This window comes from Lycium barbarum, chromosome 6, assembly GCF_019175385.1.
Source record: "Lycium barbarum isolate Lr01 chromosome 6, ASM1917538v2, whole genome shotgun sequence".
Taxonomy (NCBI): domain Eukaryota; kingdom Viridiplantae; phylum Streptophyta; class Magnoliopsida; order Solanales; family Solanaceae; genus Lycium; species Lycium barbarum.
In genome coordinates this window covers 36,467,695-36,478,776 of record NC_083342.1, presented here as the reverse complement: position 1 = coordinate 36,478,776, position 11,082 = coordinate 36,467,695, and positions in this window count along the sequence as shown.

The following is an 11,082-nucleotide window of genomic DNA, read 5'->3' as shown; positions in this document are numbered from 1 at the left end:
ACAGCATTTGCTCTTCCGGGGTGATACATGATATTGACATCGTAGTCTTTTAGCAATTCCAACCATCGTCGTTACCGCAAATTCAACTCTTTCTGCTTGAAGATATACTGAAGACTCTTACGATCTGTATAAATATCCACATGAACACCATATAAATAGTTCTCCATTTTTTTAATGCATGAACCTCTGCGGCCAATTCTAGATCATGGGTAGGGTAATTCCTCTCATGTTTCCACAATTGCCTTGAAGCATACACAATCACCTTACCATGTTGCATCAATACACAGCTTAGCCCAACACCTGAAGCATCACAATAAACAACATCTCCTTCCAATCCCTCTGGGAGTGTCAAGAATGGGGCGGAAGTCAATCTACCTTTCAACTCTTGGAAACTACATTCACAGGCATCTGTCCATTGAAACTTTGCTGATTTCTGGGTCAACTTTGTGAGCGGGGCAGAAATAGAAGAAAAACTTTCAACAAATCTCCTGTAATAACCTGCTAAGCCCAGAAAGCTACGAACTTCCGTAGGAGTTGTGGGCCTTGGCCATGTCTTCACGGCCTCAATCTTTTGACAATCCACTCGAATACCATCGGCGGCAACAATGTGCACCAGGAATGCCACTGAGTTCAACCAAAACTCACACTTGGAGAATTTTGCGAACAACTCTCGAGTTCGAAGAACTCTAAGGACAGTACGCAAATGATCCGCATGTTCTGCCTCGAATCTAGAATACACCAAGATATCATCGATGAATACAATCACAAATAAATCCAGAAAGGGCCTGAACACATTGTTCATCAAATCCATAAACACTGCCGGTGCATTAGTTAGCCCAAATGACATTACCCGGAACTCAAAATGACCATATCTTGTTCTGAAAGCTGTCTTAGAGATATCTTTCTCCCTAACTCCCACTTGGTGATATCCGGATCTCAAAATCTATCTACGAAAACCATTTGGCACCGTACAATTGATCAAAAAGTCATCAATCCTCGAAAGAGGATATTTATTCTTAATCGTTACCTTATTCAATTGACGATAATCAATGCACATTCTCAAGGAGCCATCTTTCTTTCGGACCAACAATACGGGTGCTCCCCACGGGGATGAACTAGGCCTAATAAAGCCTTTATCAAGCAAGTCTTTCAACTGCTCCTTCAACTCTTTCAATTTTGCGGGTGCCATTCTATGAGGAGGAATAGATATAGGCTTAGTGCCTGGAAACACATCAATAGCAAAATCAATCTCCCGCTCGGGAGGAAGGCCTGGAAGTTCTTCCGGGAACACATCCGGAAATTCATTTACTACAGGAACTGACTGAAGAGTCGGTGATTCAACTTCTACATCTTGAACCCGAACTAGATGGTAAATGCATCCTTTCATGATCATTTTCCTTGCCTTTAGATAGGAAATAAACCTACCTTTTGGTGACGCCGTATTTCCTTTCCATTCTAAAACTGGTTTTCCCGGAAATTGGAAACGAACCATTTTCATTCTACAATCAACATTGGCGTAGCAAGAAGCCAACCAATCCATGCCCATAATAACATCAAAATCCACCATTTCTAACTCATGCAAGTCAATCATGGTATGACGATCACAAATCACAACTACACAATTTCTATATACTCGGCTAGCTATTAGCGATTCACCAACGGGTGTAGACACCTTAAAAGGTTTGATCGACTCAGGTTCGACTCTAAATCGACACGCAATATATGGAGTAACATATGACAATGTGGAACTCGGATCAATCAAAGCATATACATCATGAGAGAATACCGATAATATACCTGTGACCACGTCAGGAGAAGACTCAAGATCTTGGTGTCCAGCCAAAGCATAAACATGGTGCTGAGGACAGCTAGAACTGGGGACTCTCCCTCTGCCTCTACCATGGCCGATTGGAGCATGCGAACCTGGCCCCATAGGGCGCACAGATGCTGAAGACCCAGCTACCGACCTTGAAGGCTGAGCCCTACCCCTACCATGAACTGAGGGGCAATCACGCATGATATGGCCTGGTCGACCACATGAATAGCAAACATCTGAACCCAATCGGCATCGACCCCAATACAACTTCCCACACTGGGAGCATCGTAGTGCGGGTGGCCTTGCCTGAACCGAATCATCTCTAAACTGAGACCCCGAATAACTCTGACTCGGCCCGGAATGAATAGATCTATCCAATCTCTGGCCGGAAAACCATGGAGGTGCACTAGTCATAGAATAGCCTGAGTGCCCAGAAATTTGTTGTCTGTGCCTAACTCTAAACTCACTCATCGGACCTGAGGATCTGGCCCTCTTGCTATGACCCATATCCTGCTCGCGTTCACTTCTCTGCTGTTGTAAACTTTCTTCTATGTTCTGAGCATAAGCCTGAATACGTGCAATATCCATGTTGTCCTGAAGGGACGCAGTCAAGCACCTATCCATCAAATGCGGCCCTAGGCCTTTCACAAATAGGTGCACTCGGTCACCCATATCCGCTACCATGGCCGAAGCATACCTAGCTAAGGAATTGAAGCGGAGACTATACTCTAGAGCACTCATGCTTCCTTTCCTCAAATTTAAGAACTTATCGGCTCTAGCTCGCTGAACTTCTCGAGGCATATAGTGTCGGAGGAAAGCATTAACAAACTCTTGCCATACCGGGAGAGGTGCATTGGCTCCCCGTGAAGCCATCCAAACCGTGTACCATTGGATCGAGACATCTCTCAATCTATACGATGCTAACTCCACCAATTCGGTGTCCGAAGCATGTATCAGTCGAAGCGTCCTCAACATACCATTAATAAAATCTTGAGGGTCCTCCTTCGGCTTTGATCCAATGAATTTCAAAGGGTTCAAAGTAATGAAGTCGTGGGCCCTTGCACTAACAACCCGATCACCTTGCCCTGCACTTTGCCGATGATTCTGAGCAGCAACCAACTGAGTAAGCAAACATATGGCCGCTTTCACATCTTGGCCTGAAGCATCCGGTGGAGGAGCCGGAGGTGCTGGAGCTGGGGCTGAGGCTCCCTCACGCTCCTCTAGTATAGGTACTGAATGAGAGGACTGAGATTGAGCCGCACTCTGGACTCACTTTCCTCTACTACCGGTGGGCTGCTGTAGCCTTTCTCTTTACAGGCATTTCTGAAATACAAAACACATGATTAAGGAAAAAGAATTTCTTATATCATAGCTCTATCGCACGATTCTTATGAGGAAAGAAGGTCAATCATTCCTAAAATGTCCGCAGCTTCTTGTTTATAAGTGTGGCGCGCAACACACCCATAACCAAGACTCTACTAGACACGACTCGTAGACACACCCTAGGAATGAACTACTCTGATACCACTTTTGTCATGATCCGTCTAGGGGGTCGTGACGAGCGCCCGGTGCTAGCCCACCCGGGCGCCCCTTGGCTTGCACTTACACTTACATCTAGGTGAGCCACATAATTAAACATACATTTATATTCATTGGTCATACTAGTAGCATTGGACAACAATGCCTTTATATCATCATTGGCATCTATACCACATCAATGTACATGAGCCGACAAGGCTAACCAAATGATATACAAAATATAGGCCGACGAGGCCAAACACATCTAACCACGTACACATGTCTACGAGCGTCTAAGGAGAGTATGTCATATCACATAAGCGGGACAGGACCCCGCTATGCCTATAATTATATACACAAAAGAATAAGTAACCAAAGGCTATAGCTCCGAATGAAATGGAGCCCCGCTATGTAGTCCCTGAAAATGTGGCTATGGATCAAGTCTGTCTCCCTGTGCACCTGCGGGCATGACGCAGCGTCCACAAATAAAAGGACGTCAGTACGAAGAATGTACTGAGTATGTAAGGCATGATCAATATTAATGTAGAAGCATAATAAGCAACATGAAAAATAACACAGGATGGGAGATGGTAATATCATCGTCATAGGCACTTACTTGCCTTTCATAGGAACTTTCCATTTCTAATGCGTATTGTGTACATACATCCATATCTGTATCCATAATCGTATCCGTTCCATATTTGTACTCGTATTCGTATACATACCCTTATTCACATTCATATCGTATCATATCCGTATTTGTACTCGCATCAATATCTTATATATAATCATATCATATACATAGCATTTACATAGCATTCCCGACCATGCCGGATCGGTGTTTCATACATACATAGCCAACCAAGGCTCAAGGTTACACATATCTGGCCCTACCAAGGCATCAGGGTTACATCTACCTGGCCCTACTAAGGCGTCAGGGTTGTATCTAACGAGCCCTACCAAGGCGTCAGGGTTATTCGTACTATCTGCAGAGGTGTGCGCGCATTACATAATCATATACATATTTATTTACATATCCTACCCGGCCTCATAAGCTCGGGGTTCCACAATAGTGATACATAGATACATATACATAATAGCTCATAAGCATCGTTACTATTATAATTACTATCATCGTCGTCATCGTTATCGTCATCACTATTACCACTATAGTCGTCTTCCATATCATTGTCACTATTATCGTCATTCATCACATCTATCTTTATACGCTTACTCGTCATACGAGGAACTTAGTACAATCGTAGCGCATCAAGAATCGTGAGCTTACAAGCTCGGAAGATCAAATCATTTGAAAGATATCAGAGTCTTATAGAAGATTTGGACGTTTGGCCAAAGAACCATGCCTTATGAAAGAAAGGTTATCCTTACATACCTTTCCGTTGAACTATTCTACACTTGCACGTTCTTCTCTGAAGCTCACGTCTCTACCTTCATTAAAGTCATACTATCATTAGAGTCGATAGTTAGCATACATGACAAAAACTAGAGAAAACCGGACATCATCTCCTTCATTTATACGACATTCCCCCATAGCGTATATCAACTCCCAAACGTCAATAATACATTCACAATACTATAACGATAGTCATTATTCATCCATATTATCCATATTCTAGACTTACTTTCAATCATCCATATCCATGGCCACAACGTATGACGACGTCCATTCTCATACATTGCTCATCTCATGTTCTCAACATCATTTATAACACATTTACATCACAACACGTCAAGAATCATAACTCAAGTTAAGCTATTTCTCAAAATGACACTATTCCACATTCATGACCCATTTTTCTATACCCTTCTACAATCCATGTATTTCAACTCTCAAATACCTTACACAACATAGAAATATCATAAATCTTACCTTAGATGTCGTAGGAACAAGCCTTGGTTTATAATACTCCACTTGAGCAAAAACCCTAGTTCATCTCCAATGAGATTTCTTGACTTGTATGATATTTAATGGGTTTTCTTACACTTGATTCACTTGGTTTATGTTGTTGATCACTAATAATCCTTGAATTCTTGTGGAATAAATGTAGAGAGATGTTTTAGAGAGAAGGGGTGAAATGTGGAAATGAAATACTAAACTTGGTCCCCCTTTTAATAACCCAAAATTTGATCTGGAATGAACAGTGGTCGAAAGTACAAAAGTGGTCGTAAACTTGGTTTACGGTCCGTATTCCAATTTACGGGCCGTGTGTCGTGGACGTATTTAATCATAACAGAACCAGAAAGTCAGGCTGAGACATGGTGATTTACGAACACAGTTTACGGGTCGTATTTCAGTTTACGGTCCGTATTTCAAGTCGTCTTTAACCATTCAAGCATTTGACAGAAAGTTGAAGTTTTGGAAGTTGAAATACGACATGGCAGTTTACGGCGCGTAAACTACTTTACGATCCGTATTTCATTTTACGATCCGCTGGCCAAACTACAAATCTGCAACTTCCAAATCTTCAGAACCTATAGTTAGTCATTATGGAGCATAACCTATCTCTTATTGCAATTGCCTTTGGAATTTTACTTAGGGTCGTCAAACGTCGTTTCCTTCTTATTAAAACGTCGTATACGCTATGCCCCTTGTTAGCCTATCCACTGTACGCTCGCGCGGAAATTTTCAAGGTGTAACAATATGGCATTGTCAAAAGTCCAAGGAAAGAAAGAGGTTAGCTTAAGGAGGCCAAAATTCAGGACGTAGTGGCATACCAAGAATGCATTAAGAGGGAGCAAGAACGAATTAAAGATAAGCATACCACAAAGCAGGTATGAAAAGGAATTAAAATGGATCAAGATAATACTTCATGCGGACGTGAGATGTGATATTTCTAGACCAGGGAAATTTGTGCTGCACCTAAATAGGCAGCGGCGTATCCTAAAGAGTAATAAAGAGAGTAAGAAAGCTCTATAAGCTAACTACAAAGAGAATGATTAAATGGATGATGAGTACAAAGGACACTTTTGGTTACAGCGGAAGAAAATCTTGATATTAAAGGAAAAATATAAGAATCTTAACAGAGGGAGTAACGATAAGCGGTGTGGCGATCTCTAAAGACAGGAATAATGATGTGGGTGCAGATAGAAAGGCAGCAGCATCAATAGAATTAGAAAGTATATCACGGGTCACTAACCATACTGAGCATAAGGGTATGTGTTATAGAATTATATGAACTATCAGCGTAAGGTTATGCCCCACAGATGGGAATGGACATACCGGAAAGCCAACAAGGAATAATAGCTAACTAAGTGATCACTGGAATAAGGAAGTCAAGGGTAAGTATACCATACCGATGCTAGAAAGAAGCTGTGGTAAAGTGAGAATTGCCCTAACCTTATAATTATAAGTTATACTGCAAGATTTGAGGAAAAGGAATTAAAGGGAGAGTTTTGACAAGAACTCGAAGATATTGTAAGCTATAGACCAGTTCGAACTATGATTATTGGTTCATCGCTATATATAATCCTGCTACGAGGAATAATAGAGATGGTGATGGAACATTAGGAATGTACGTATTTAAGAAATCGTATTGAGGATATGGTTATAACCTATCATGGAAAGTAATTAAGACGGATGGTTGAAGAAACGTAACCGTTAAGAATAAGGATTTGTCAGTAGCAGAGTAACGTTGAACAAGCAACGGGACATTAGTATAAAAAAATCTATGATGAATCGTAAAGCTTGGCTGATGAATTACGAGGGGATAATCTAGCACATATCTAAGCTCAACAAGTACAAGTAGGGATAGCCAAGATAGCATCGGAGGAGTCAACAAGAGAAAGAAGAAAGTGCTATATTCGAGCAAGGGAGTTATCCGTTAATAAAGAAATGAGGAACGAAGAGGAAGGACGCTCGCAGGACGGCGAGTAGCCATGGCGTGGCTAGTTAAACTACAGGAAGGAAGACTGTTATACCCCGTATTTTCGTACGTCGAATCATTCACAAGAAAATCGACTCAAGTTAAAGACGGGATTGCTTCTGGACATGAAATAGGAACTTTTAATTTTCAATTTTAATTATTACATAAATTGTTTATAAATTTTATTTAGTGTATAAATATTATTGTAGATTAGGAACTAATTAATTATGATTAAATTATTAAGTAAGGGATTAGTGATTAATTAATTTAATTATTAGTTGTGGGCCCCACCCGAAATAAAAAAAACAAAAAAAAGAGAAAAAATAATAATAATGGGCTACCACGTGGCACCAAGTAGGCTGCCACGTGGCATCAATTGGTCAAGATTAGTGGCATTAATGTGTCACTATATAGAGAACCATAAAAATATGAGTTGATTAATGAATCAACAATTATTCTATTCATTCTTTAATTGAAACTAAGGAAAAAAATTGTAACAATTTCCATGGCTGCTCACGGCCAACCATGGATGGAGGAAAAACTATATTGTTGCCGTTTTGATGAAATTCGAGTGATTTGCAAGTTCAAGGAGGTGATAGCAACATTGGATATTGAATCGAAGAAGAAGAAATTGTGAAATTGGAGCAATTAAGTGTAGACATTCCTCCAAGAAAATTAAGGTAAGATTTTCATATTTTATGGTATAATTGTATTAATAGTGTTGTAATTGAATTATTAAAATTGGATTGGACGAAATTGGAAGTAAGAAAATGCATAAAATTGATGTTATGTGAAATCGTGGGTTGAAATGGATTCAGAAAGGTTGTTGGGTTGTTAGAATTGTTATGGCTGAATTGTAAGAATTTTCTATGTATATCTCTATTGTTGGTATTTCTGTGTTAACAGGAGGATAATTGGAAATTCTGGTTAGGCGAATATATAGGGGAAATGCTGCCCGATTTTCGTTAAGTCCTTAACTAATGAAAAACCCTAATCGGGAAAGTATAAGTTAAAGAATAAGTTCTATAGGCGATTTGTCATAGATTTATGAGCTAGGAAGTATAGTTACTAACGATAGCGTTACTTTTATATTAAATAGGCTAAAGGGGCGACGAAGCGAACAAGATTACGAATAGCCTTCAGCAGGTATGTAAAGCTGTCCCTTCTTTCTTTTGGCATGTCTTAGATTTAAGTGACGAATGATATGAGCTTTGGGGTAATTATATTCATATGTTTCGAGCGTGATTCATGATTCTTATTCATTTCTTGATGTTAGAACTCTTAAAATGATTGAGCTTCTCTCTTCAGTTTTCTATACGTTGGATAGTAGTCGATATATATAAGCTCCTATTCTTAAGAACTCTACGATAACTCATGTCTTGACTTCTATAAGTTGTTTCATACTATATTGACATATGTCTATGACTCCTAAGGATCTTTTGATATAATTTATAATGACATTCGAGGGATACTTGATATGATAGTCGCTATTGATACTCAGGTGTTAATCCCTTCTTCTTATTCTGTTTGAGTCTTGATAATGTTTTAAATTGCATATGGTTGCTCACTACTCTGCTCGTGCATGCCTCAATATGTCCTTCATCGAGTCCCGGGCCGGGTATGTTATCGTGCACAGTTTCACTGCATTGTTCACCGAGTCCCTCACTAGAGGGCCGAGTACGGTATATATATATATATGTATATATATATATATATGATGGTGTTATGCTGTGTTATGGCGTTATGATGTGTTTATGGAGTTATGCTGTGTTATGGCGTTATGATGTGCTTATGGAGTTATGCTGTGTTATGGCGCCAGAGACGGGGTGGCGACCATGTTCACCGAGTCCTATAATGGGCCGAGTATGATATATGATATTGACATGCATGATTTATGTTTCAAAAGGGAAAGTGTTTTGGTATTCTGGACATTGTACTTGTTTTCTGTACTCCCTAGTTCAGTTATGATCCTTTTTACTGTATTTCATGCTTTATATACTCAGTACATATTCCGTACTGACCCCCTTTCTTCGGGGGGCTGCGTTGCATGCCCGCAGGTATAGATAGTCGGTTTGGTGACCCATAAGCATAGGACTTCTACTCAGCTTTCTTGGAGAGTTCCGTTGTTCCGGAGTCTAGACTTTTGGTTCAGATCTTATGATGTATATGTATATGTTTACTCAGGGGTACGGCGCGGCCCTGTCCAGTCATATTTCACTGTTGATACTCTTAGAGGTCTGTAGACAAGTGTGTGGGTTGTGTATAAGTTCTGTTCAGCTGTGTCTATCCGATGTGCTATGATATGATGTCCATCTGTAGTGGCAGCCTTGCCGGCTTGCATATGACATGATGTTGATGTGTAGTGGCAGCCTTGTTGGCTTGCATATGACATGATGTTGATGTGTAGTGGCAGCCTTGTCGGCTTGCGTATTATTTTATGATATGATTAGTTGTGACTCCTCAGGAGACAGTTTATCTGGATATATATATGATGACGTTATGAACCGTTGGAGTTCTTTTGCAAGTTTCCATATTGTTCATAGGGTCTGTTTGATTATATTTTAACATGTTCGTATACAGGTGTCCAGTTCGGGCACTAGTCATGGCCCATGGGGTTGGGTCATGACAAAAGTGGTATCAGAGCAGTTCGTCCTCGGAATGTCTACAGACCGTGTCTAGTAGAGTCTTGTTTATCGATGTGTTGTGCACCACATCTATAAACAGGAAGCTACAGGACATTTAGGATGTTACTTTTCTTTCATATCTTCGATCGTGCGGTAGAGCCCAGCCATAGGAAATGAAATTCCTTATACTAACCTTTGATTTCAGTTGAAGAACGACATTGACAGAAGAAAGCGACCGATGATATTGGCAGTTACAAAGTACACAGGTAAGTAACGGTGCGAAAGGGGCATGTCAGATAAGGTAAGAATATTGAAATATGATTTAAATGTAAAGTTGGAGGATGAAAGAGAAGGTGGATAGGAAAGTATAACAGAACAGATCGTTAAAGGATCAGGTACGTCTCGAGGTGCGGTATCTGAGGTAAGTCCCGACACCTTTATACTTTTTCTGGAAATTGGGAGCCCTGTTTGGCTATGATACGATATGATATATGCGTATATATGTTGGCCCTGTGAGGCATTGTTGGTATTTCCTGCGTGCAGGTTCTGGGATAGTAAGAAGTATAGAGGAAACTCTGCCCCAAATTTTCCTAGAAATAGGAAAAAGAAGAGAATGAGATATAAGTTCACAATATGTCATGAAAGTCGATACCGACAGGAGAAAATTTATTAGGTTGGACTAAAGCTTTAAGAGGTACCCTCCATGTCATCTGTAAGGGGCACCATTCTTACATGGGAAATTTTATTTCGAAAAAGCATATATGAGGAGCAAAGTTTGGAATTCATTTGGACGGACCAGAATACTTTCCAGCCACATTTTTGCCTTAGAAAAAGCTTATGTTGAAGGGCAAAAACGTCCAGCAATTAAGTTTCAATTTATTGGAAGAGTACAAAGCATACGGCAAGTAGTTTGTAAACTAAATAGTTCGTTCATGACCAAAAAAAAAAAGGGAATTCTGAGGGTAAACTATGTGAATTAAGTGATAGAAGTCTCGCGGTGCTTGACGAATTCTAGTTCTTCTTGTATGGTTTCGGAGGACACTTCATGGTGACGTAACCTTGGAGTGGGAGAGCTCTTGTATTCTTTGATTTTATTAGTTTGTAATCAACTAATTGGAGATAGAATTTGTGGAAGGAAAACTTAAAATTGTGAGCTGTCTAGGATCATGTATTTCATATGTTGTTGGTGAAATACTAGGATGATTCGGAAGGGCTTGTGATACTAAGGGACGATTTAGAA